We start from the raw sequence: 24,736 nt of genomic DNA, 5'->3' as shown, positions 1-24,736 counted from the left end.
TTGATATAGATATTCTGGATAATTAGGGGATACCTATCATATGTGGGCCACTCAGCATCCTGTCTAGTGAGCATCTGAAATGGATGGACTTCCCACGTAGCAAATCAATATTTTTGGATCCTTAACACCGGTACTAGTGTCCTTAGTGCGTATTCATCATACACATAATTATTACATACTTGGTCATTCTTAGAAGGGATGAGCCCTCACCGCATGCCGTCCTTTTAGGTGCTGGGGGGCGAGGCAGAGCACAGCCCATCCTTGTCCTTGGCCCCAGCCCTGGCCTGGAACCTCCCTTCTGGCAGTCATCCTCTGTCTGTTGTGCACACACACACCGGGGTCTGTTGGGTAGTTCATTGCAGGGTCCGTGTTCCTCCTTGCTCCTTCCAGGGTGGGCCATTCCTGTGTTGTCATTACACACACACCTTTTTTGGGGGGTTTCCTTCTTACTAGCGGGACCCATGTGCCTTTGTCTGCAAATGGAGTGGGAGTTTCTTATAGTAACTTGCATTATACTCATGTTGTGGGTCTCCAGGATCTGCTCATGGGCCTCTTTCACGTTGACACTAGGGAGGCCCATTAGGTCATGCGCCTGCTTTATGGGCACAGGCCATACAATACTTCCTGCGTTCATGTGCGCTGTGCATACACAGTGTGGATTCTGGCAAGCTGCTTGGTATGTGGTTCCTCCGTCCATGCCCTGTAGTTCTTGTGTGCCTAGTTTGTGTGCAGGTGGGGCAGGCATTTCCTGTATTTATCTGTGTCCTGCACAGTCAGTGTGGGTGGGGCCTGAGGGCCTGAGGGCCTGTGATGTGTAGGATGTATTAAGTGGTTCCATGTCTCTTATGCACGGGCTGCGAAAGTCCCTGTACCTACTTTGTATGCACATGGGGTGAGTATTTCTTGCATTTATTTGTTTTGTGCACACACTGTGGGTCCCAAGAGGCTGCTGCGCACACGGGGTAGTAGGTACTTCCGTGTCTGTTAAGAACGCTGCACGGTCCCGTGTACTTACTTTGTACGCCCGCGGGGTAGGTGTTTCCTGTATTTATTTCTGTTACGCACTTGCATTGTAGGTCCCGGGAGCCCTCTCGGTACGGTACACGTGGGCAGTTGGTGATTCTCATGTTTCTCTCACGCACCCAACGCGACGATCCTGTGTGCCCATTCAGTCGGCACGGGGCAGCCGGATGACGGGTAACAAAGCGACAGGCAGTTGCTGAGCCCAGACTGCGCGGCGCGCCCGCGCCCTCCTCCCCCAAACCCCTTCCTGGTCTGGGTACCACTCGCAGCCCCATCCTCCGCCCTGCACCGCAGCGCCCCCGCCGGCCGGGGCCGGCGGCCACGTGTCCTCCTCAGACTCGGAGCCGACTTTGCCCGGGGCCCAGGGTCCCCTCCCCTTCAGCCTCCTTTTCCTTGCTCTCCCTCCCCAGCCTTACTGTGTCGGGCACAGGGGAGGTGTTCAGTGACCGTGTCCTGCCCTCCTTGCTTCCCTCCCCTCCCTGCTATTTTTGTCTCCCCCAACCTGCTCTCCTGTTCTCTCCCCCTCCGCTCCCCTAGACCCCCTTGTTCCTCTCCTGGTCTCTGCCCTCACCCCAGCCTGCACCTTTCTGCTTTCCCTAGGCTCTGCCTCTTTGTCCCCCACCCTGCCACACACACCTTTTCCAGTCTCATTCTGTATTTCGGACTCTCCATTTATCTCTTGGTGTCTCTGTCTTGTACCTCCCTAAGGATTTCTGTCCACCAGGGCGCCTCTTCCAGCGTCTGTCTGTCTCCATCGACCATATCTCTCTCTGTCTCTTTAGATGTCTCCTCTGTCTCTTGCAGTCTCTGTCCAGGTCTCTGTATCTCTGTGTTTCTCTGCGTCATCATTTTGCCTCTGTAAATCTCTGTCTTTGCTTTCTGTCTCTGTCTGTATTTCTTCTTGTCTCTTTTTCCGTCTTGGCCTCTGTGTCTCTCTTTGCACATTTCTTGCTTTCTGTCTCTTAGGTTCCCTCTCGGAATCCCTATGTTTCTCTGTGTTTCTGTCTACATCTCACAAGTCATCTATCTCCTTGCCTCTGCCCCTCTCTCTCTGTGCCTCTTTCTCTTTCTCTATCTCAGTCTCTGTATCTTTTGGTCTCTGTCAGTGTCTTTCTGGCTTTGCCTCTCTTGGGCTCTTTCTTCATATCTCTCTGACTCTGCATGTCTCTCTTATCTCCGTGTCTATCTCTCTGTGCCTGTCTCTGTGTCTTCCTATCTCTCTATCTCTCCAGCTCTGTCTTGCCTCTTCCTCTGAGTGTGGCTCTTTCTCCTATCTCTGGTTCTTGCATGTCTCTCTCTCTTATCTGTCTCTCTGTCTCTCTCTCTCTGTGACTATTCACATCTGCTGTCTGTCTGCTTCGTGGCTGTTTTTTGGCTCTTCATCTCTCTCTCTGCATGGATCTCTTCTCCTTATCTCTTTGTCTCTGAGTGTCTCTGGTTCTTAGTGCCTCTCTCTGCTTTCATGTCCCCATCTGCTCTCCCCACCTCTCTCCTCACCACCCGCCCATGCCTGTGTCTACATGTTTCTGTGTGTCTCTGGCATCTCTCTGCCTCTGTTAGTCTCTCCCTGCCTCCGTATCCCCTGTACTCCCACCCTCTCCTCTCTCCCTTTCCTTCCTGTATTCTGTGTCTCTGGTGTCTCTTTGAGTCTCTGGGTCTTAGGACATCTCCCTGCCTTTGAGTCCCCCTCTGTTCCCCACCCCTCTCGCTCTGTCTCTGTGTTCATATGTTTCTGTGTGTCTCTGTGTCTCTCTGACTCTATGTCTCTGTCTCTGGGCATCTCTTTGTCTCTGTGAGTCTTTCCCTGCCTCTGAGTCCTCTGTGCTCCCTGCCTATTCCCTCTCCCTTTTTCCCCTTGTCTCTGTCTCTGGATGTCTCTGTGTCTCTGGGTGTTTCTGTGAGTCTCCTGGCCTCAGGGCACCTCCCTGCTTTTGAGTTCCCCTCTGCTCCCTGCCCCTCCCTTTCCCCTCTGTCTCCTTCTGTGTGTCTCTGTGTATCTCTGTGTGTCTCTGTAGGTCTCTGTGCTTTTCCTTGTCTCTGTGTCCCCCTCTATTCCCCACCCCTCTCCCCTCTCTCTGTTACTGCATCTCTATCTGTTTCAGCCTATCTCTGCGTGTCTCTGTCTCTGTGAATCTCTGTGTCTCTGTGAGTCTGGGGCCTCTCCCTGACTCCGTGTCCCCTGCGCTCCCCGCCCTCTCCCTCTCCCTCTCTCCCCCCTCTCTCTCTCGCTCGCGCTCTCTCTCTGAGCATCCTTGGGCCCGGGGTTGCCATGGGGACAAGGTGGGAGCCGGGGATGGCGCGCGCCTGGGCTCGCGCCGGCAGCTCAGGCGAGGAGCAGCGGCCAGAGCAGCGCCAGCAGCAGGCAGCGAGCGGGCGCGGGAGCGGGAGCGGGAGCGGGGGTAGCGTTGGCGGCGGCGGCTCCTCCTCGGCCATCCCCTCGGAGCTGTGCAGCTGACGCGCATGGCGAAGACAGCGGCGCCTACCGATGGGAGCAGCGGTAAGGCAAGGCGGCGCGGCGCAGCCGGGCGGGCGGGCGGGCGGGCGGCGGGCAGCCTCCTCCTCTCCCCAGCTCGCCTGCGCGCCGCCCGCCCGCCCTCCCTTCCTCCCTCTCCCCTCGCAGCCCCTGCCTGCCCGCCCGCGCCGCGCTCGCCCTTCCATTTAAAAATCTTTAAAACTTTGCATATTAATATCTGCGCTTTGCATAATCTGACCCGCGCTTTATTGATTGCAAGAAGCTTAATGCAGCCGGCTCGGCCTATTGCAGAGAGCTCTCCGGGCGGGAGCCGGGCGGGCGCCGCTCGCTTCGCACCGCGCTCGGGCTGCCCGCCGCCGCTGCGGCCCCGGCCCTCTCGCCTCCCTCCCGGCGCCCGGCGTCGGGGCTTTGCCCCCTGGCTGGGTATTTTTATTATTTGGGGGCGAGGTGTGTGTGTGGGGTCGGCTTACTGTTGGTGGCAGCGAGGGAACCAAAGGAGAGATGTGCGTGGTTGTGGGGGGGAGGGATGGGAAGAAATGGGGACGCAGAGGAGGTGAAGAGGGAGAGAATAAGGGGAGAAGGGGCAAGAAGGAAGGGGAAAGGAGAGGCGTAGAGGAGGAGGCAGTAGAGAGAGGAGAGAGCAGAGAGCAGTCGACTGGGGACGGAACTGAAAGGACGGAGGAGCAGAGCGGAGACAGAGAAGAGAAAGGAGGGAGGCCCAGGAGCGCAGACTAGAGAAAGAGCGGCCGGCCGGGAGCTGGCGGAGGAGGCGGGCGGTGGGCGCTTTCATCGCTGCCGCCCCCAGGCCAAAAAAATAAAGGAAAAGAGGAAAAAAATAACACCAGTAAAAAGACGAAAATAAACCACATCGCGGCTGGGGCCATCATATACAAAAAGGAGCGAGCGCAGAGAGGAGAGACAAGGTGGCATCTGCGCCCGACTGGCTTCGTTCGGCGCTTTGGAGAGGCTCCCCGGGCTGGGCGGGATCCCCATTTTGGACCCTGCATTTGGGGAGCGGGCGACTGTGGAGAAAATGAGGCGAGAGGGGGTCAGGGCTGGTGGCGGTGCCGCCTGTTTGTTTGTTTCCTCCCTTTCCTGGGGGTGTGGGGGCCGGTGTAGTGTGATGATGGTGAGGATATGGGTTGGTGATGCTGTCTGAAGCTCGGAAGCAAGCAGGGTGCATGGGGGGGGAGAGGTAAGAGGGCACGGGCAATGAGCAAGGGCTGGGGGTGGGAATGAGGGGCAAGAGAAAGAAACGGGGTGCCTCGGACTGCCAGAAGGGTGGAAGCCGGGATCGGGGCTCCAAGAGGCATTGGCATCTCTGGCCGGAGAGGTGGGCAGCAGAGCTCCAGGGCCCCAGAGCAATGTTGGGGAGCCAGGGTGCGCCCCTCAGTTCTCTGGGCAAAGTCTGTAACTTGGGGAACCCCCCTTGGCCGCCTCCTCCTGCCTCTTTTCTCCCTTCTCTTTTCTTCCTCTCATGTCCTACCTCGGGCTCCTTTTTCTCCATCTCCTTTGCTGGTGTCTCTTTCTCCCTGTTTTCCAGTTTCTCTGTCTCTTCCTCCTCTCCACAAAAACTACCCCCCCACCCCCTCAGGTTTTCTTTTTTTGCCATCTTCCTTTTCTCCACCCTCCCTTTCTTTTTCTCTCTTTTCCCCCTTCCCCCTGTCTCCCTCCCTGCCACTCATTTTCCCTGTCGCCCCGTCCTTTCTACCCCCTCCCTCAGCTTCATTTATTCATCACTTTTGTAGCATTCGGCTTGAACAGCGTGCCAGGTAGAGGGGCTCTGTGCAAAGACAGGACTGCCCCAAGTTCCCACCAGAGCCTAAGCCTTATTCCGCAGACCCATGTATTTCCACCCTCTTTCATCCCTGCTGGGGGCTTGGGTCTGCCCCGGGTGGGGGGGCTCTAGCGCCATCCCCCTCTTTCCTCTGGCCTCCTGGAGAAGTCCTACTGGATGCTCACTGGGGCCATGGCAGGGGGAGGGGAGGACTTTAAGTGAGGGCTCATGGTTCTGGACTCAGCCCCGCTGAGAGAGAAGGGTGTGGACGGAAAAGAAAATGACACGGATGGCTAGTGGGAAGTGAAAAGGGGAGGCCATTTGTGCGGGGGTCCATCTGAGAGGGTCCTCAGAGCTTTTGCGCCCCAGGTAAAAGATCCAAAGAGAAAGCCTCTGGCCTGCTGACCACTCCCCGCTCTTTCCCTCCATCCTGAGGCCTGCAGAGTTAGGGAGCAGGTCCTGGATTTAGGGAAAGACCCAATGAGACGCTTAACTCAGTAGTTTTTAGCCTCTTACCATCCTGCCAGGTGAATTTGCCCCCTCCCCCAGGGCGGGAAGGGAGAGCGTGGTGTCCGTGAGCAGTGAAGCCTGGAGAGTACAGTCAGACCATGGCGGCCATGTGCATGTGTACGTGGCCTGCGGGCATTGAGAGAGGCGTGCAGGACGGACTGACTGTGTGCAGGGCTTGGGAGCCTTGGCAGAGTGAAGAGAAAAGGTGTAGAATCGTGACATGTGTGTCCAGCGGGGGTGGGGCCGGTACTCGGGGTTTCCATTGTGGGTGATGCGTGTGCAGGAGGGAGTTGGCGCGAGTATTTATCCTGGAAGTTCCTTTCCTTGCCTCGATGTCCGTGGAGCCCTCGCTGCATGTGCGCTCGGGAGGCACTCTGGCTCTGTGCGTGGCGGCCGTTGGCGCGTGTGCAGGTTTGTGTGCCAAGTCTGGCATCGGCGGTGAGTACGTCAGTCTGTACGTGCAGCGTGGTTGGCCTACAGGCTCTGCGTGCAAGTACCAGGTCTGACCGTGGTGTGTGCCCCAAGAGTACACATGAAATAAAGTCACCTGTGTGAAAGTATAATACTGTTTCGACATAGAGCTATTATTACTGTTGTTGTTGTTATTCTTGTTAGGTGTCTCTGGGTCTCTGTGTGTCCTGGGTCAGAGGGAGGGTGGGTTTGTGAAGCAGGGTCCCGGTTTAGTGATTAGAAACGTGCACAGAGGTCATGGGCGTAGGGGTGGTTGCTTGCACAGCAACCTTAAAGCTGGGTTCAAGAAAACAAAACAAGCAAATATCCCCCCTCCCCGAAGTCTGCCAGCCCACAGAAACCTTCCCTGGCTCTTCCGTAGTAACAAAGCGTCCTGTGGCAGGGGGTGGCAGGCGGGCCAGGAGGGAATCGCATCAAGGCCACCGGCAGCATCTCCAGTTGCTGGTAATGGGATTCCGCATCTACTTCCTGATTTCTGGATAAGGCTGGACAGAGGCCCATCCACGTCCATTGGAAAGGTCCAGATCCCCATTTCCCTTAGGCCGCTGGCCAACCCTCCGGCCGGTTGCAGTGCCGTCCTTGGGGGCCTTGGTTGCCCTCACTTCCCTCTGTCAGTCTTTGCAGGGAAAATGGAGGGTGTCTGTTTCACGGACCGTGGTATGGAAAGAGCTCAGCCACAGTGTGTGTGTCTGTGTGTGTGTGTGCGCCCACAGCCATGCTGTGTGTGTGATGGAGGTTAGCCCGTACATCCTGAACAGCATGCTAGCCAGATTTTTTTCCAGCAGACCCATCAGTGGTCACCCCAGGCCCCCTGCATTCTGCTTCATACACATTCACTCCTTGCATGCAGGGGCCATAGGCCAGAATCCTTTCCCCCACTGATGTGACAGGCAAGCTAGGGCCCCCAACCTCAGCACCCCCCTGGGTAGAGCTTGTCAGAGCTCTGATGCATATTCGTAGTGTGTTGGGGCATGACCCTGGATGGGGGGACAGATGGCTATGCCAGTGGGTACTTGGACTTAGATGGGGGCAAGGAAGCAGTTTCCCTGTCTGGCATGTGGTGGTTAATTTCCAGTATTTTTTTCAGGATTGAAATGGTTGAGAAACCTGAGTGTGGGAAATTGTTGGAGGAGAGAGTGGACGTGGGGGTCTCCTCAGACCGGGGTCTGTTCTTTCTTCTAAATATATATCACTCATTGTTTTTCCCTTGGGCCTAACAACTCCTAATCTAATAATAATAATAATAATAACGATGACGACACCTCTTACAACTGCCTACCTCTTACGGCAGCCCTGATGGTGCCCCTTTCACAGATGAGGGCTTGATTCTCTCAGCCTATGAGCACCCAAGCGGTGCTAGGACTGAGGTCTTGGACTCCTGGTATCACGCCTGGCCTATCTTTGGAGGTCTGCCCCTCTCCTCTTATCTGTCCCAGCACCATTTCCTTTCCCTGGCTCGGCGCCTTCCCCCACTTCCTCCCTGCCCCCTGAGACGTCCATCCACAGGCCCTCTCCCGGGACCTGTCAGGTGGATGGATGCCTTACGTGCCTCAACAAGGGCTTTGAGGACCTGGGTTTCGCTTTGTATCTTGAAGGGAAAGCCAGCAAAGGAGTGAGATTGAGAGCCCACTTTGTGGGTGACAGTTTGGGGCTGGCCCTCTTCAATGACAGGGTTACCGATGAGCTTAGGTTCCCTCCCTCTCCAGCCCCTGCTGGTGAGCCCCGTGTGGCACAGCCACCTTCCCAGATGCAGGTGGTGGCCTTGAGAGGCAGGTGCCCCTTCCCTCACTCATCCACAGCCCCACCTTCTTTAGATCCTCGGGACAGGCAGCTTTCCCAGCTCTGACACACTCGGAAGGAGGCTGGAGGTGGTGACCCCACTTCCTAGGTCCCCGAATTCAATAGGTATTTACTGAGTGGTGTGAGCCACCCAGCTAATGAAGTACAGTTAGTTCCCTGAGGTAGTCAGGCCATGGCAGCATGATCACTCCTTACCTGAAAACGATTGTTAGGGACCAACCATGGGCTCTGAAGTGGACCCAGCCTTAGACAAGATTCTGGGTGCCTGGAGCACAAAGGGAGCTTCTGGGTCATCGGGAATCTGGAGGAGGGAGATGTGTGTTTAAACAGGGAAGTGGGTCTTTGAGGATGCTCAGGCACTGAGGAAGGGGGCAAGCGGGGAGGGCGGAAAGATGACTGAGGGAAGTGGGGAGCAGGGAGGAAGCGGCCCAGGTTGGGGTCATGGCCCTAAGAGCTGAGGTTGGCACGTTGTCGCAGGGCCTATCTCTGGAGGTTCTGAGAAGTTTGGACTTGATCTCTCTGGCCCTGGGGAGCTATCACGTGTGTGATCTTGAGCGCACATGTGCATCTTACGACAGCGTGCCTTGGACAACACGGACTAGTGTGTGAGCGTGAGTGAGCGCCTGTGCACACACACACACACACACACACACAGCCCTTCACCCCGGCGTCCATTCGGACGCGCTCTCCTTCAGAGAAACTGGCAAGGGGGTACTTTAGCCGTCATCCCCAAGACCCTATACCGTTCAGGGCTGTGGCCCGCACACGTGAGTGTAAGAGCAGACTGGGGACCCTCCCCCACCGGGGTTCGGACTCATGTGGCATTCACAGACTTAATCCCCCGCAGTGAGGCCAGGGAGGCCGCATCTGTCACTTTCACAAACGCGCAGCAGAGTCCGGGAGAGACACACTCCGCTTGCTCACAACTGCTTGAAAAGCAGACGCCTGTACCGCGCTAACCCCCATGCCCGAGACAGAAACAGCCCCTCACAGCCCCCTGTACCGAGGCCAGACCTGTACACCTAGTCACTCCCTGCATTCCAGCACGCACACATGTGCACATGCACGCACACACGTGTGAGGCACGCCCCTGACATCCACACGCTCAGATACTCCTTGACTTTAAGCACACCTGATGGTATCCTAAGCCCTTATTCACACGCACACACAGACACACTCCCGCACGCACATACACACTCAAACACACAGCCTCGAGATCCACCAGAACCACCGTGGGTAGCGGTCATTGAAGAATGACCGCCTGAGCGGTGCGCCGAGGGGAGGGGGTCGCCCTGAGGCCTGGGCTGAGGGTCATACGACAGGGGACCTCAGAATCCCTTGGGGAAGGGGTCAGGCAGACCCTGAAAGGGCTCCGTTGGTCTGGACGGTTCTGCCAGGTAAGGGAGACTCAACAAACACAGGCCAGAGGCGGGAGCCGACTAATGGCCGAGGCCGCTGATGTCCGAGATGGCCGGTCAGCGAGGAGGGAGGCTCGACAATTGATGTGACTCGGGGCTGGACAAATGATGGCGCATTTGGCTGGAGCCGGCTGGGGGGCCACAGACCAGAGAACCGGTGGCCCTTCTCGCCTCAGTGGGGAGAGGGCCAGAGCCGGCTGTGTTGCGACAGGGTGGGTTTCCCAGCCCGGTCCTGCCGGCATCCTGCCTGGTGTGCGTGTCTTGGGGTCTTTGTGTGGGTGAGTGTGCATGTGTGCGTATGTGTGTGTACATACATCAGCGTGCACCCGCCTCCGTAGAACTTTGTGTCCTGGGCACTCTTGTGGTGGTGCATCTGTGTGCATCTTTGTATGTGCATTTGTGTGTGTGTGTGTACATACCCACCCACAAAGTGTTCAGGGACCCTTCTTGAGGCACCTCGTGTACCTTTGTGCTCCTACGTGCATGTGTGCATTGAGTGTGCAAGGACCTTTCTTTTCATGAGATGCTGTGCACTCTTGTGTGCTTGTATTTTTTTTCGGTGTTGGGTGAAGGTTGGGGTGAGGGAGAAGGAGTGGCCTGGACTCCAGCTGTCCATGCGCCTGGTGGCCCACAAGGCCGCCTTTGTGCGTCCGTCAGAGCCTCTGTCTGGGCATCAGCGGGTGTGGGCTTGTGTGCTTGCCTGCTCCAGCGTCTGAATATCTGTGTGTCCACACAGCATCTCCCTCTGAGCATAGCTGTGGGTGGGGTGGGCCAGGCCAGATGAGGGGGACATCTCCCTGAATCTATGCATCACCCCTCTGGAGGGGGTCACACAACCCAGGCGGGGCCTGGCTGGGACCCAGCAGCACCGCACAGTGCAGAGCGCCCCTCCTCCTTCTTCTCCCCGCGTGACCTTTGAGCACAGCAGCCCCAAATACATATTTATCAGAGGGGCTGTGGGGACCAGCCCCTCCCCACCCCTCCCCTCAGGGCCCAGCCTGCCTGGCTGCGGAGAAATTAACCTTGTGACACAGGAGCTCGCTGACACCCTGGCCCCCTCCCCATCTGCGCGGCACATATGAGCATGGGTGGGTGTGCGTGAGAGAGAGGCAGAGAAGAGGTACTCATCCAGGCTGGAAAGGGGAAGAGGGACACACAACTGTACCCACATCCATGTCATTCTTGACACACACACACACACACACACACACAGACACATGCACACACACCCTCCAAACTACAAAGTATAGTCAGAGACTTTGAAATTTTGAAATGGATATACATGCAGACACATGCAGTGGTTCTAAAATAGACACACGCACACACATTCTCGAATACATGACAGATCTGTGCACCCGTGGGTCCTGAGACCCAGGTACCTGTACCCTTGGTCAGAGATTTTCTTTAGAAAACACGTAGATATAAAAGCCTACAAATCCACACAGGTGCTTGTGCACACGTCTCCAGAGATGTTGAAATGGACATACCAGATATAAAAACAAGGATAAGCACGCACTCACACACAGGTATGAAAGCCTAGACATCTATGCGTGCTCGTAGGTACCGAAACATCACACGGCAAGACAAATACTAAAACACCAGGGTGCTCCTCTTTTCAGCAGGAAAGGTACAAACACAGATACTAAATATGGCGGCATCTCAGCCCACATGCCCATGGGTGCACACAGGCCACGTTCAGAAGTCCCACAGGGAAGCCACTCACAGTGACCTGAAGGGACGTGTTCTGAGTTGTAGCACACAGACATTCCCCACTTTAGACTTGTTCCCTTAGAGCAAAATGAAAATGGGTAGATGCTCAGGTCTAAAAACGTTCACGGAATGAATTCATTCATCACACATTCACGGAATGAATTCATTCATCACACAGGAACTGGGCCCTACGTGAGCCAGGCCCTATCTTAGAAGCTGGGAAACAGTGATTTACAAGACAGACCTGGGCCTTGCTCTCCAAGAGCTTGGAGCCAACAGGATGGGTACTGATTGGACCTCAGTGTGTAGTTGGTTATGAACAGTGATAACATCTGGGAAGGAAAGGAACAAGGGGCCGGGGGAAGGGATCGTGGGAGAACTTGGTTGAGATTGGTGGGTCAGGTGTAACACCTCTGTGGACATGACATTTAAGCTGAGCGTTAGACACAACATACTGATTCTAAATGTGCACACACATCCCTCCCAAAACTTACTGAGGCCGCACAGGCATAAATAATGCAGGACGCAGATGCCCCTACCCCCAGTCCTCTGTACCTCAGTGACCCTTTAGAAAACTCCTCTGGTGGAACACGGGGCCCCCCTGGGTGGGGCCCAGCTGTCTGGGCTCTGACAGAGATGCACAGAGTGTGCCAGGGCTGTGCTGCCTGGGAGGGCCCAGGGGGCTTCACTGAGGAGGTGACATGGAGCACTGTGGGCAAGGTCCAGAGGAAAAGGGGAGGCGGAGGGCTGTCCAAACAGAGGCACTCCCGGGAATTCCCTGGCGGTCCAGTGGTTAGCACATCGCAATTCCACTGCAGGGGCTGTGGGTTCGATCCCTGGTCGGGAACTAAGATCCCGCAAGCCTCGCCGTGCAGCCCAAAATAAAAAATAATAAAAAATAAAGAAATAGAGGCAGTCCCTGTGCACAGGCACGGAGGTGTGAGCAAATGTACACATCACTGGACTTGCAGGTGTGTTCAGGTAGGGGCGAGAAATGAAGCTTGACATCACTGGGAAGGGCTGTGAGGCTCGGATTTCTTTCAGGCGCACCGCGTAGACAGAAGGGCTTTGAGGAGGGGCTTGACAGGATGTGAGCCACGTACTAAGTCAGGGATCTCAGAGTCTGGTGAGGAGGAGGGACGGGAGGAGGCCTCCTGCCCTGCCCATCCACCCTGGGAACCCTGGACAAGGCCTGGCCAGGGCGGTGACACAGCTGCCTTCCCCCTGCTCCAGCCCCTTCTCTCTGCCACTGGGCAGAGTTGAACAAGCTACAACTTGCTCCCACAGGAAGATTTGCTGGGAGGTGGAGGTCAAGGGTTACAATCCCTTTTAGTGACCATCGACACTCTGCTGTTTTCTGAGGCCTCCTGTGGCCAGGCCTTAGCTGGGTGCCAAGGTACACAGATGAGCCAGTCCCTTCCCTGCCCCAGTGGAGTCCCCAGGATGGGAGGGTCGACCCTGAAGGAGCCTTGTCTGGGACTCCAAGGGTTTATTGAAGGCGCCTGGAGATTGTTCTTAGAGAATGAATGGGTCAGAAAGCCCCACGTGGTATATGGGGAAGCAGTGAGGATGGAGCTTGGTTTTTGAAGGTGAGACCAACTTGCATCTGCCATCGTGAGCCCCCAACACGCTTAGAACATCTTCTTTAGCCTGGAAGCCCTGCATGAACTGGTACCCGCTTGCCTGTTCAACTTCTGCACCTTTCCTCCTGCCTCCAGAAGCTCAGGCCGCTCTGGCCTTCTTGCTCTTCTGCAAACACATCAACCTTGGTCCTGCTTCAGGGCCTTTGCACCTGCTGTTCCTTTTGCCAGGAAAGCTCTTACCCCCAACACTACTCAAAGCCCACCTTCCCCAACAGGCCTTTCCTGACCTCTCAGTCTAAAGTAACATCATCTTGTAACCTACCCCTTCACCTGCTTTATTTTCCTTCTTAGCTCTGAGGTGTATATTCTTATCTGTTGTGTCTCCTCCTCCACTAGCAAGTCAACACTGCGAGGGCAGGGACTTTGTCTTGTTCACGGCTGTGTCCCCACTGCCTAGAACGATGCTCAGCTCACAGTGAGCGCACAGTGGGTGTTTGTCAGATGAACAGGAGCTGGGTCCCTTGCCATCCAGGTTGTCCAGTATAACAGTAGAGCTGGACGTTGGCGGTGCTGAACACGAGTGGAGGGAGCTCACCTTCCGGGGCAGAAGGGGGCCTGCACCTACCAGTGTGGTAGGGGCATTGGCAAGTCAGGCCACCTCCTGCCTGAGGAAGGAAGCCAGCTGGCCGAAGCAGCTAGACTCCACACCCATCATCCTGGACCTGTGCACTCCACTCCGTCTCCCTGACAACGCTCCCCTCGCCCCAGCCAACGCACCCTTGCCCCCGCGTCATCACGTCCGCCTACCCCCCAGCTGTTGCCCTTCCCCCACTCCCTGACCCTGACAACCCACCCCATGACAGGAAAAGGCAGACCCCAGACTGTAGGGTCGCACACACCTCGCTTTGAGTCCCAGCCACGGCTGTGGGCAAATCACATCACTCCTTTTAAAACCTCAATTTTTCTCGTCGGCAAAATAAGGTTTTTGTAGGGATCAAGAGTGATCTGGTGTGTGATGATGGTGCTAATAATAGCTGCTATTTATTGAGGCCCTGCCAGGTGTTAGGCATTGTGCTAGGCGCTTTGAACATTTTTTTTTTTCATTAAAAAAAAAAAAAAAAAACACAGAGGAAAAAAAAAATCGAGCACGGCGTGTCCCCAGAGTGTCAGGCCTGGTGTGCGGGGCTGAGAATCACAAAGGTGAACACAGCCCGTCTGCACAGACCTTACTATTCCTACGTGTGCTCGCACACCCACCTGAAGTACCGCACTGGGCAGGCGGTGGGGGCTTGCGCTCCTGCTAGGCCCCTTTCAGCAGAAGCCTCAAAGGGTGGTTTGGAGGCCACTGAGGCAAGCAACTCTCACAGATGAGAGAGCAGCCCAGCCATCCCCAATTCCTCTTTACTAACTCAGCGGGAACTCCCATTGTTCATATGTGGATTGCAGGGCTTGACACAGGGTCTGACCTAGAATTGGCCTCAGGAAGTGCTTATTGGATGAATGAATGGATGAATGAATGAACAAGTGAACAAAGGAACATATAAATATATATTTTTGGCTGTGCCACGCGGCATGTGGGATCTTTAGTTCCCTGACCAGGGATCGAACCTGTGCCCCCTGCAGTGGAAACTCGGAGTCTTAACCACTGGGCCGCCATGGAAGTCCCTAAAGGAACATATTGAGCCTGGTGTCTTCATTGCATTTGTTCACCCCAAGACAGAGTACCAGGACACGCCTTCCTCCTGCCCCCCCGCACTGCATTCCCTTCCGCACCCTGCACATCCTACTCACATACATCATTTGTGGGCTGATAATCCTAATATCATTTCCACCACTTACTTGCTCCTTTCTGTGTCAGTCCCTCTCCTAAGTTGGTTGTGAGCATGGTCTTGTTGACTTCTCACACCACCACTGTGAGGCAGGTGTTATCCTCGTTTTATGTTTGAGCAAACTGAGGCTCAGAGAGATGAAGTGACTTGCCCAGGGTCACACAGCTTTTTGACCACCGTGCTCTTCTGCTCCATAGAATCTCACGCCCTCTCACTAGTCCTCTGGCCCACATGCACACTTGATCTTTCAGGTTTTTCTCCTCTCGGCAGTGGGATGGCACAACCCAGGAGCCGGCTTTGGTCCCAGCTCTGTTACAACCAGCTGTGTGATGCTGGGAAAATCCATTCCTTCCCTCTGGGCCTCGGCTTCCCCTCCAGCTGTCCCTCCTGCCCATAAGCCCTCAGCCAGTTTCCTGAAGCGGGGACAGGGCACAGAATTCGGCTAGGTCCTACCCTGTCCTCTCTAATAGAGGAGAAACCAGAGGAGCTTCTCCACTCAGCAGATTTCAGATTCATTCACATTCTTGGGGGCTCTGGGCTCGGCTGGGCTTGGATGCAGGGGGAACATAAGACGAGCCTGCCTGGGAAAGGGAAAGGGGTCAGAGAAACACCGCTCATCGTGTGTCTGCGGAGCGCCTTGCCACAGTCCTGCTGATGGAGGACTCATTAGCCCCGCCTTTTGCAATTACAAACAGGTGTTAACTCATGTGACACATGTTCATTGTAGAAAAAGTAGAAAATGCAGATATGCAATGGGATAAAAAAATCCCACCATGATCATCTAGTTAAATGAAAAAAAAAAAATTAACTTCTTGGGCTTCCCTGGTGGCGCAGTGGTTGAGAGTCCGCCTGTCGATGCAGGGGACACGGGTTCGTGCCCCGGTCCGGGAAGATCCCACATGCCGCGGAGCGGCTGGGCCCGTGAGCCATGGCCGCTGGGCCTGCGCGTCTGGAGCCTGTGCTCCGTGACGGGAGAGGCCGCAGCAGTGAGAGGCCCACGTACCGCAAAAAAAAAAAAAAAAAAAAAAATTAATTTCCTGATGCCTATCTTTTTAGATAGCTTTTTCTCAAATGGGAGTATGCCTACGAGTTTACCCAAAGAATGTATTAAAAGTCAGATGCCTGGGACCAAACTCTGAATTCTGACTTCTGGGACTTCCCTGGCGGTCCAGTGGTTAGAACTCTGCTTTCACTGCTGGGGCCCAGGGATTGGGCACGGGTTCAATCCCTGGTCGGGGAACTAAAATCCCCCAAGCTGCACGGTGCAGCCAAAAAAAAAAAAAAAACTTAAAAAAAAAAAGAGTTCTGATTTCTGCTCTAAACCTTTCTCTTCAGGAAAATAAAAAAAAAGTGTGTGTGTATGTGCGTGCGTTTCATAAAAATGGAACCATAAACTACATACCAGTTTATAACCTGCCTTTTTTTCCTTCCTAACAATGGATTAGGAATGTAGCTTCCTTGTCAATGAATTTATTTCAAGCATATTTTCTACAACTCTGCAGCCCTCCATTATGCGGCTGCCGCACCATCATGAACTGTACCAGTCCCCAATCACAGGACATCTAGGTTGTTTCCTGGCATTTCCTATTGTAACTACCCCCAGCTTACAGAAAAGGACACTGAGGCACAGAGAAGTCCCTCATATGTGTGAGAAGCTAAGGCACGATCCAAGGAGAGCTGGGAATGGCTTGGGTGCTGGGGATGGTTCCCAGCCTCACTCAGGGTGGGGCTGAGGGGCCCTGACCAGCGGGAGAGGCTTGGGTAGAAGACTCACGCAGAAGACACATGACCGTGGGGTTTCCCTGGTGGTCCACTCCCAATGCAGGGGACGCGGGTTCGATCCCTGGTCGGGGAACTAAGATCCCACATGCTATGTGCACGGCCAAAAAAAAAAAAAAAAGAAGAAGACACATGACCTATCAGAGGGGAGGTGGGTGGGGGCACTTGAGGAGGAAACTGCCCACCCTCTCCCAGGCCCCCAGACCCAGGCACACTGTGGGCCTGAGCACTGCCCATCGGGCTGCCCCCCAACCCTCTCGCTGCCGTCCTTCCTGAGCCCTCGCCGCCTGCTCCATCCTTGCCAGCTTATCAATAGGTTAAGTGGTCAGGTCAGTGATATTGACCATTTGATTAGGACCTTGTCAGATCAATCCCTGGCTCATCTCACAGACCTCCTCCCCTGCCCGCACACGCTCCCTGCCTCCGCGCCAGGGAGCAGGTGGCTGGGGAAGCCTCCACCCTCCCCACGCAGCACCCCAGGACCCTTCGGGGCTCTTCGGAGCCCTCCGGCAATTTCAGAGAAGGTGAGAGCCAGCCTCGGCCTCACCATCTCCCATCCTCGTCCTGCCAGGTCAGGAGCTTCGAGGGCTGTCTCCAGTTTTGCCCCGCCCCTTGCTTGCCCCACCCCTGCCTCAGGGGCCTCTGTGGGCCACTCCTGGACCTCTGCCTAGGCGCCGGGTTCCTGCACCCCCTCCTTGCATCCACTTTCTTGCTTGCGGTCATTAGACCTTGTTCACTCTGTGTCCCGTTTCCCTCGGAGTCCGGTCAGACTGAGCTGCCCCCTCTTGGATGTGTGACCTTGGGCAAGTGACTTCACCTCTCTGAGCCTCCATTTCCTCATCTGTACCGTGAGAATGATCCTCACCAAAGGGTTGTAAGGATTCTTCAAGATCATGCCCGCAGAGCAACGAACCACACCTGGCACGCAGCTAGCACCCCGGAAACCCCGGCTGCTGTCACTATGGGCTACTCTGCTGAATTTAGCTGAGCTGATGTGTTTGTGGGAGATGGTTGCTCTGCCCGTCTGCTCCTCAGTGGAAGTGTGTGTGGGCAGTGTGTGGGGGGGGCCGATGGGTGCTGTCATCCTCAGGCCTGTCCCAAGCTCCAGCTCAGGGCCATACCCTGTACTGGGTGGTGTAGGGACCCCCAGTGGAGCCAGGCTCCAGCCTACCCTCCAGAAGCAGTTCTAGTGGCTTCTAGGAGAGCTGAGGGGCCAGGACCTTCTTTCCTTCCCCAGGAAACATTGGAATCTTCCCCTTCTGTGTGGCGCAGCTGCGGGGAACAGGGACTCCGGAGTCAGAGAAGTCAGGGTTCCAGTCCTGCTTCCGTGCCAGGTCACCACGGGCCGTCTGCTTTTGCCCTCTGTTCCCCAGAGTTCCCATCTGTGAAATGTGGAGAAGGCACCTTCTAAATAGCTCCCATTCCCATCTTCCAGTCTCAAGGTCCTGCTGGGAATACGGCTCCCAGCTCCCACAGGGCTTGCCTGTCCCGTGGGGAGATGTTAGCTACTTGGGAGAGGGATTTGTCGGGGGAATACAGGGGTTCCGGGACCTGAGAGATGGCACGAGGAGGAGAATTGGAGGCCGATGGGCCAGGGGTGGTCCTGCCTGTGGGCATCGCAGATGAGGGTGGCAGAGGGCAGAGGGCAGAGACCAGGGCAGGAGGGGAGCGCTGTCTGCAGGGGGGACCCCAGCCTGAAGGCACTGTCTGACTCCAGGCCCCTAAGAGGCCCGGGGATTCCCCTGCCCGCCCCGCCATCACTTACACCAATATTGACGGTTAATGCCGTGTCGCCACCGTGTTCAACACTCAGCGTGGCTAATTGTTTTGACTGGGAATCGGCAAGGCGATTAAACGCCATCGATTTTGCCCTGCGCGCTGCATCGATTTTTAAATTTCCTATTGATCCCAGCCCTAAATCTCCTTAACCAAGACCTCACCGTGGAGATGACAGCCACTGATTAGCTCCGGGGGCGGGGGTGCGGGGGGTGGGCAGCCTTTGAGTGGGGGAGAAACCCCAGCTCCTCCCTCCCCACAGGGACCAGGGGTCCGGGTCCCCTTGACCCCTGAAGATGGAGGCCCAGGTAGAGAGAGGGGGAGGGGGCAGGGGGAGGGGGAGGAGTTGGGCGGACCCCTTGTTACTTTTACACCCCTTCTTTACTTTCCCATTTGGGCTTCTCTCTGGTCTCTGCTTGCGCTCCCTCCACTCCTCCTGTCTGTCTGTCTGTGTCTCCCCATCTCTCTTCTCTTTCCTTTCTTCCTATCTATCTGTCTATCTGTCTGTCTGTCTATCATCACTCTCCCCACTGTCTCAGTCCATCTCTTTCTCTTTCTCTTTTCTCTTCCTGGACTCCAGTCCCGTCTCCACCAATTCCTTGTGTCCTTGGCTGGTCCTGGGCCTCAGTTTCCCCATCTGTGCCGGCAGATTTGCCGTGAGATAGAAAAGTAGCCTGCCAAACGTTAAGGTCCACGCCGTCCTGCCCACCCCCCTGAGGTCTCCCGTCTGGGGAGTGCACCCACAGGGACACACAGATGTCAGGCAGCCGTGAACTTCCTGGCTTTGTGAGCCCACCCACAGGGCTCTCCCTCTCTGAGCCACTGCTTCTGATGTCGCCCACCGTCCACTCATCAGGACCCGCCTGGTGGGAAGTGTCTCCCTCTCCTCCAGTCCCTGCTCCGTCTCTGAATACCCACAGCAAGGGTGGTCTTTGTGTGGCTTCAAGCAGCTTTTCCAAGAAGACCACGTTCCCAGAGGGCAGGAAACAGGGTTTCAGTAGGAGGCACGAAGGCCTGAGCTTTCTAACCAGCTCCACCCCTCACTGAGCTGTACGGGATTCTGGGGAAGTCTGTCTCCTCATAGCCTCGCTTGCTGCATCTGTAAAGTGGGGATGACACGAGCCGTCACTCTGCCTTCCTGCAGGGCTGCAGGGAGGCTCAGCAAACACTCTTGGGAGAGGGTCTCCCCATTTCCTGTAGACCTCTCCGTCCTCCCCATCTTCTACATAGCATGCAGTGGGACCTTTCTGAAGACAAACTGCATCATCTCCCTCCCCTGCAGCTGCTTGGACCAGGCCCTGCTGGGTGCAGCCCCTGCCATCTCTGCAGCCTCATCTTTCCCATGTCTCTCGCTGAGCCCTGCGTGACCAAAGGCCTGACATTCTCTTTCCTCCCATGCGGCCCCTCCACCTGACTAAAGTGGATTCGTCCGCCAGGCTTGGCTCGGGGGTTGCATCCTCCCTGGGTCTCCCCTGACCTCCCCTGGGATTCCCACTGCATCCTCTGCTTACCCCAGTGTGTGGACCTCAGTTCTTTATTCAGTCGCCCCAGCTTGCCTTCAAGCTCTCGGTAGACAGGGCAGAGACCTTGTCTAATCCATCTCCATACCTCCCACGCTTGGTCCGGAGCCCAGCTCAGATGAGCCTCAGTATTTGATGATTAACCAAATGAATAAACGAGTGAACAAATATACCAGTTAGAAACGTCATCATGACTTTTGTGTTCATCCCCCCACAGCACGCAGGCACCTAATAATGAAGAACCCTTTCGCACTTCTTTCTCATTTGACCCTCCCTGCAGTCCTTTGAGATACATGGTTTGTCAATTAATTAATCCCTCCATCCAACCATCCATTCACTCAATCATCCATCATGTACTTAATGGGCACCCCACGTTTGCCAGGCCCTCTGTCAAAGGCTAAAGGTGTAAGACACAGTCCCTGCCCTTTAAGGAGCTTCCAGTCTGCTGGGAAAAACAGATGTTCTACAAGAGAAGGCATCAGTTATCCCCATTCATAAGATGGCGACACTGAGGCTTAGAGCCCAGAAATGAAGGTAACCAGTGGCTGTCAGGACCTGAGTTTACATTCACCAACCTGTGGATCCTGATGGTGTGCAGGGTCCCTTGGCCCCAGGAGTGCCTCATTCTGCCCGAGGTGGAGACATTTCACGATTTCCTCAGGATGCTCAATCCCTTCTCCTCTCTCTCCAGGTTCTCTACTGGACCGGGTTGGTGGCTTGAATGTATTAGCTTCGCTGCTTCTGCCCAAGAGGTAAGGGCCACGGTCCCAGAGCTTTGCTTATTGCTGTGCTCCGCCTCCAGTCTCCTCTCGGAAGCCCCTGCTTTCCCATCCTCATCTCCGGCCCCACCCCGGGGATGCTGCCCTTCCTCGCTCTGCCTCTGTCCTCTGCGAGGTTACTCTGATCTGTGTGTCCTGCGGCTTTCTGGCCAAATCCGTGGTTCTGGTTGTTGGTGACCGTGGGGATTTCTGCCAATGAGTGGTAGGTAGGCTCAGTAGGAGAGAGATGGGGGTAACTTGGTGGCTCAGATCACAGCTTGGGGTCAGGACCTCCCGTGTCAGAATCTCTTTTCTGTCCCTTCCTGACTGCGAGTGACTTGGGACAGTCAGAGCCTCCATTTCCTCGTCTATAAAAGGGCATAATAACAGAACCCACTCTACTCGCTGTCCCGAGGATGGAAGCCTAGTGAGGCTCTTCAGGTTCCAGCTCGGGAGCCAGACAGCACCAGCTCTGCCTGCTGCCAGCTGTGCGATCCTCAGTTTCCCCATCTGTCAAAGGAGGGTAATGACAGCACCCCTGCACACACACACACACACACACACACACAGGATGTGAGGATGAAAGAAGTTACTCCAGGAAAGCATGGAGCCTGGGAATCAGGAGCCTGAAATGCAGCTGGAAGCTCCCCTGAGCAAGTGAGGATTTGTGAGGCCCCTCCTTGGAGCCCGCTGAGACTCTCAGACAGAAGCAGGAGTCCTCTAGCCGCTCAGCTCTGCAGGAGGCAGAGGCTCTGGGCATCTGCTCTGGGGTTGGCTCCACTCAGCTTGGTGAGGCCCTGGCAGTGAGCATCTGGGGAGGGGTAGGGACAGGGCCTCTGGGGTGGGACCCTGCCTCGTGCTGCCCCAACCAGAACGGTTTAACCCACAGGCCTCAGGACCCCAGAGAGGCCTCTGCTTGCCCTTATAGCCTCGTTGCTCTGGGGTGGGGGTGGGGGGTGGGGGCGTGTCACAGCCTAACTTTAAGAAGCAGATGAAAGCTGTAGGCTAGGGTTTGCGATCTGGTGTGGTAGGGACCGCGGTGGACTGGAAAATGCATTGGCAGGGGTGGGGGAGCTGCTCTTCAGCCCCACTGACCGTCCCCAAGCAGAGACGTACCTGCCACTTGCCAGATTTTCCAATTTTTTTAAGAGAAGCCAGAAGTCCAGACTTTAATGTGAAATCTCTCGGTTTTTCAATGTTGGCAACTACCCCCAAATTTCATAAAGCCCCTTGGGGCCCAAACCACATGTTTCAGGCAAACTTTGGCCCATGGATTTCCAGTTTTACAATATTTAGTGTAGACTTTCTCCCAAGAAAACGCATCCCTATGTCTACCCAATTGTGCTCCAACCTCAGGATGTTCACAGACCCCCCGAAGCTCATCCATGGGCCCTATTCTAGCAGGTAAGGAACGTAGGAGTCTGAACTACACGATGTGTGCTTTCTCCAGGGAACCAGAAGTGTAGCTTTCCCAGGAACCATCATATCCGCTGATGCTCTTGACGTTGAAAAGAAGGTCAAGGAGCTTCCAGGCTGCAGAATTCATTTGGGGGCTAGAGGCTGGCCTTTGAGAAATGCCTGAAAGTTGGGCTAAAGTAACAGAGGTGTTTAAAAGGAATTATGTGTCAGAGTTGATGGAGGTTGCAGTCAGGGCTGTGATTTTAGTTCTTTGTGTTCAGATAGATGTTTGTTAAATATCCAAGGTTTCACGGACATACGCACGACAGATTGGGTAACACGTGCCAGAGAGCTGTTATATCCTAATAAGGAAACTGAGGTTTGTTAGGGGCCACCTCTATGCCAGGGCCTGTTCTGGGCACTCCCTCCCACCCTGTGAAGTAGCTGTGAGTCACTGTTGCAAGAGAAGGAAACTGAGCCACAGAGAAGGAAGGCGCAGCTGGCCTAAGGTTACCTAAGGTTACCATGGTAACCTTAATGATAGAGTCAGAATTTGGACTCAGGTCTGTCTGAACTTCAAGCTCTCATTCTTCCATTTCACCAAAATCCACTCCAGGTTTGGAATCTCCTCCGTGTGGCCAATCTTTGTGCTTTGGGGATGATTTTGATTTGTGGGGTGGGGTGGAGAAGGGAACACCTGAAGTCTTATTTGGAGCCAACTCTGATAAATTTAGCAGTGCTAATATTAATCACAGATCATACTGGGGCTACTTGTTGGTGCTTTGATAGAAACTAGAGACAATTATACAATAGAGATGTTTTGCTGATGGAGTCCGTAAACTAAAACTGGCCTTGAAAGCTGTTGCCAAAACATCTGAGTGCTTCCAGGAAAAGTTCAGCCTCCCAGGGACACATGTTTGAAGGGAGCCACACCCTTTTAGGTATTTAATTTTGTTGCAAAACAATTACAACGAACATTGCCCCCACCCCCATTGTCTTTGCTTTATAACCATACTGGGAAGGTGAGTGGTTCCCCAAAACGTGTCCAGAGGCCTCCTCAATGCCCTGGAGGGAGCTGGAGCATGGAGCCCAGGGTGAGCGAGACCCCCTCCAGCCCTGGAGGTGCTGGTCTGCCTCTGGCGCCCAAGCGGCTCCCCCTCCTTCACTCCCTCTGGCCCTTCCTCTGGCTTTCTTCCCACCCCTGCCAGGGCCTTCTCTCCACTCTTGGTTGGGCTCACCCTTCCACCTCTCTCAGATCTCCATCTAGGGCTCCCCAACCCCCCTGGCCTGGACTGGCCCCCCTACCCTGTCCTTCCGTCTTGCCATTGTCGCGGTATCTGATCGTATATTCTCCGGGTAGTTTCCGTGCCCTAAGCTTCATGGCTGAGGCAGGGAGAGACGTCTCTTATTTGTCTAACACGTCGACACCCAGTCCCTGGCACAGTGTAAATGCTCAATTAAGTATTTGCTGAATGGGGACTTCCCTGGCAGTCCAGTGGTTAGAACTCCGAGCTTCCACTGCAGGGGTCACGGGTTCGATCCCAGTTGGGGAGCTAAGATCCCGCATGCCACATGGCATGGCCAAAAAAAAAAAAAAGTATTTGTTGAGTGAATAAATAAGCGAACACATAGACACATAAACCCACATCTATCCATTTATTCCTTCAGCCACCATTTCCTGGGGGTTCTTTTGTGCTGAGCCTTGTGCCGCTAGATCCCGAGAGAAGGATGTAATTCACCTGCCTGGGGGGGTCTCAGGGAGTCTTTGGGAGGAGGGGTGGGAAGGCGTCTCCTGAGGGTTAGGAGAAGCCAAGGAGGAAGTTATGGCTCGGGCTGGGGGGTTCACTCCTGGGGGCCATGGATGCTGGCCTGGTCTGAGTCCCCATGGCCATCTGAGGCAGGAGCAGGGCTGTGTCCCTACCTTGTCTCCCTCCCTTCTGTCCTTTCATCCTTCCACAAAAAGACACAGTGGCCTTCGGTGTGGACCAGGCCCTGGGGTCCCGGAGGTGACTCTGGCATGAGTGCCGGGGCCTGCCTGGAGTGCCCGCACACCCCGAGGGAGCCTGGAATACCTCGGAAGCAGGAGCTTGGCGGTGGGTGAGACCCGGCTTCCATTGCCGGGTCTGGGGAGGTGACTTGCACAGCACCCAGGGCTGTGTAAGAAAGGAGACGTTGAGCTGCAAGGTGGGCACGTCCTCTCTGGAGGGTGCTGGTGTGGCCCTGGGATGCTCCGGGGAGTGCAGGCCTGCGTGACAGCACAGGTGTTCTGCAGACAAGAACCAAGAAGCCAGTAGGTCCCCCTGGGGTCCTGGGGTTTTCTCTGATACCCCAGGCCCATTTAGCCACCTCTCTGTTGTGCCCGGGGTGAGGGCTTTGGCTCCAGGAATAGGATGTGTGCTGTTACAGATGTGGCCTTGGGGTGTGGGGCAGGCTGCAGCTTCGGTGCGGCGTGGGGGCGGCTCCTTGGAGGCTGCTGCTGGGCAGGCCCCGGGGGTTGGTCCATGGGCCACGGCTGTGTGAGGCTGAGGGCCGCGCTGTGCTGCTGTAGCAGGTTGGCCAGGCGCAGGCAGGCGGTGGCGCTCCTCGCTGGGTGTGGAGTTGGGATGGGAGGGGCTGTTTGTCGCTGTGGGGTGCCGGGAAGCTGCTAGAGATCCCTTTGGTTGCCTTTGCTGTCCCTGGCTGGGTGGAGACAGCTGCCACCCACCCAGGACTGGGAGTGGCTGTCAGCCATGGGGTGGGGCATTACAGATGCAGAGGGGGTGAAAGTGGCTGGCAACTCTTACACCTTCTGGGACCGATGAGTCCCTGGCATCCCAGACAGTCCTAGAGCAAACGAAGGCCAAAGTGCCTACCGTCCCGGCTAGCATGGAGCCCCAGGGGCTGAGGGCAGGCACTTGACCCTGATTTCACA

At 55.5% G+C, this 24,736-nt stretch overlaps 1 protein-coding gene across 1 annotated transcript in view; it reads left to right on the top strand.

The window, feature by feature from the left end:
* The first annotated feature begins 1,116 nt into the window (after nt 1-1,116).
* Nucleotides 1,117-24,736, top strand: part of POU2F2 (POU class 2 homeobox 2) — a 78,397-nt gene continuing 54,777 nt past the window's right edge. Inside the window, exons 1-2 of the mRNA XM_089902777.1 lie at nt 1,117-3,520; nt 20,361-20,421. The gene's annotated coding sequence lies outside the window, so the exon portion shown is untranslated. The remainder of the gene's footprint in view (nt 3,521-20,360; nt 20,422-24,736) is intronic.

The sequence above is a fragment of the Delphinapterus leucas genome, chromosome 20, assembly GCF_059928025.1.
Source record: "Delphinapterus leucas isolate spDelLeu-1000000601 "Yukka" chromosome 20, BTC_Dleu_Yukka2, whole genome shotgun sequence".
Lineage (NCBI taxonomy): Eukaryota > Metazoa > Chordata > Mammalia > Artiodactyla > Monodontidae > Delphinapterus > Delphinapterus leucas.
Note: the sequence above shows the minus strand (reverse complement) of the source record. Positions and strands in the feature narration are given on the sequence as shown.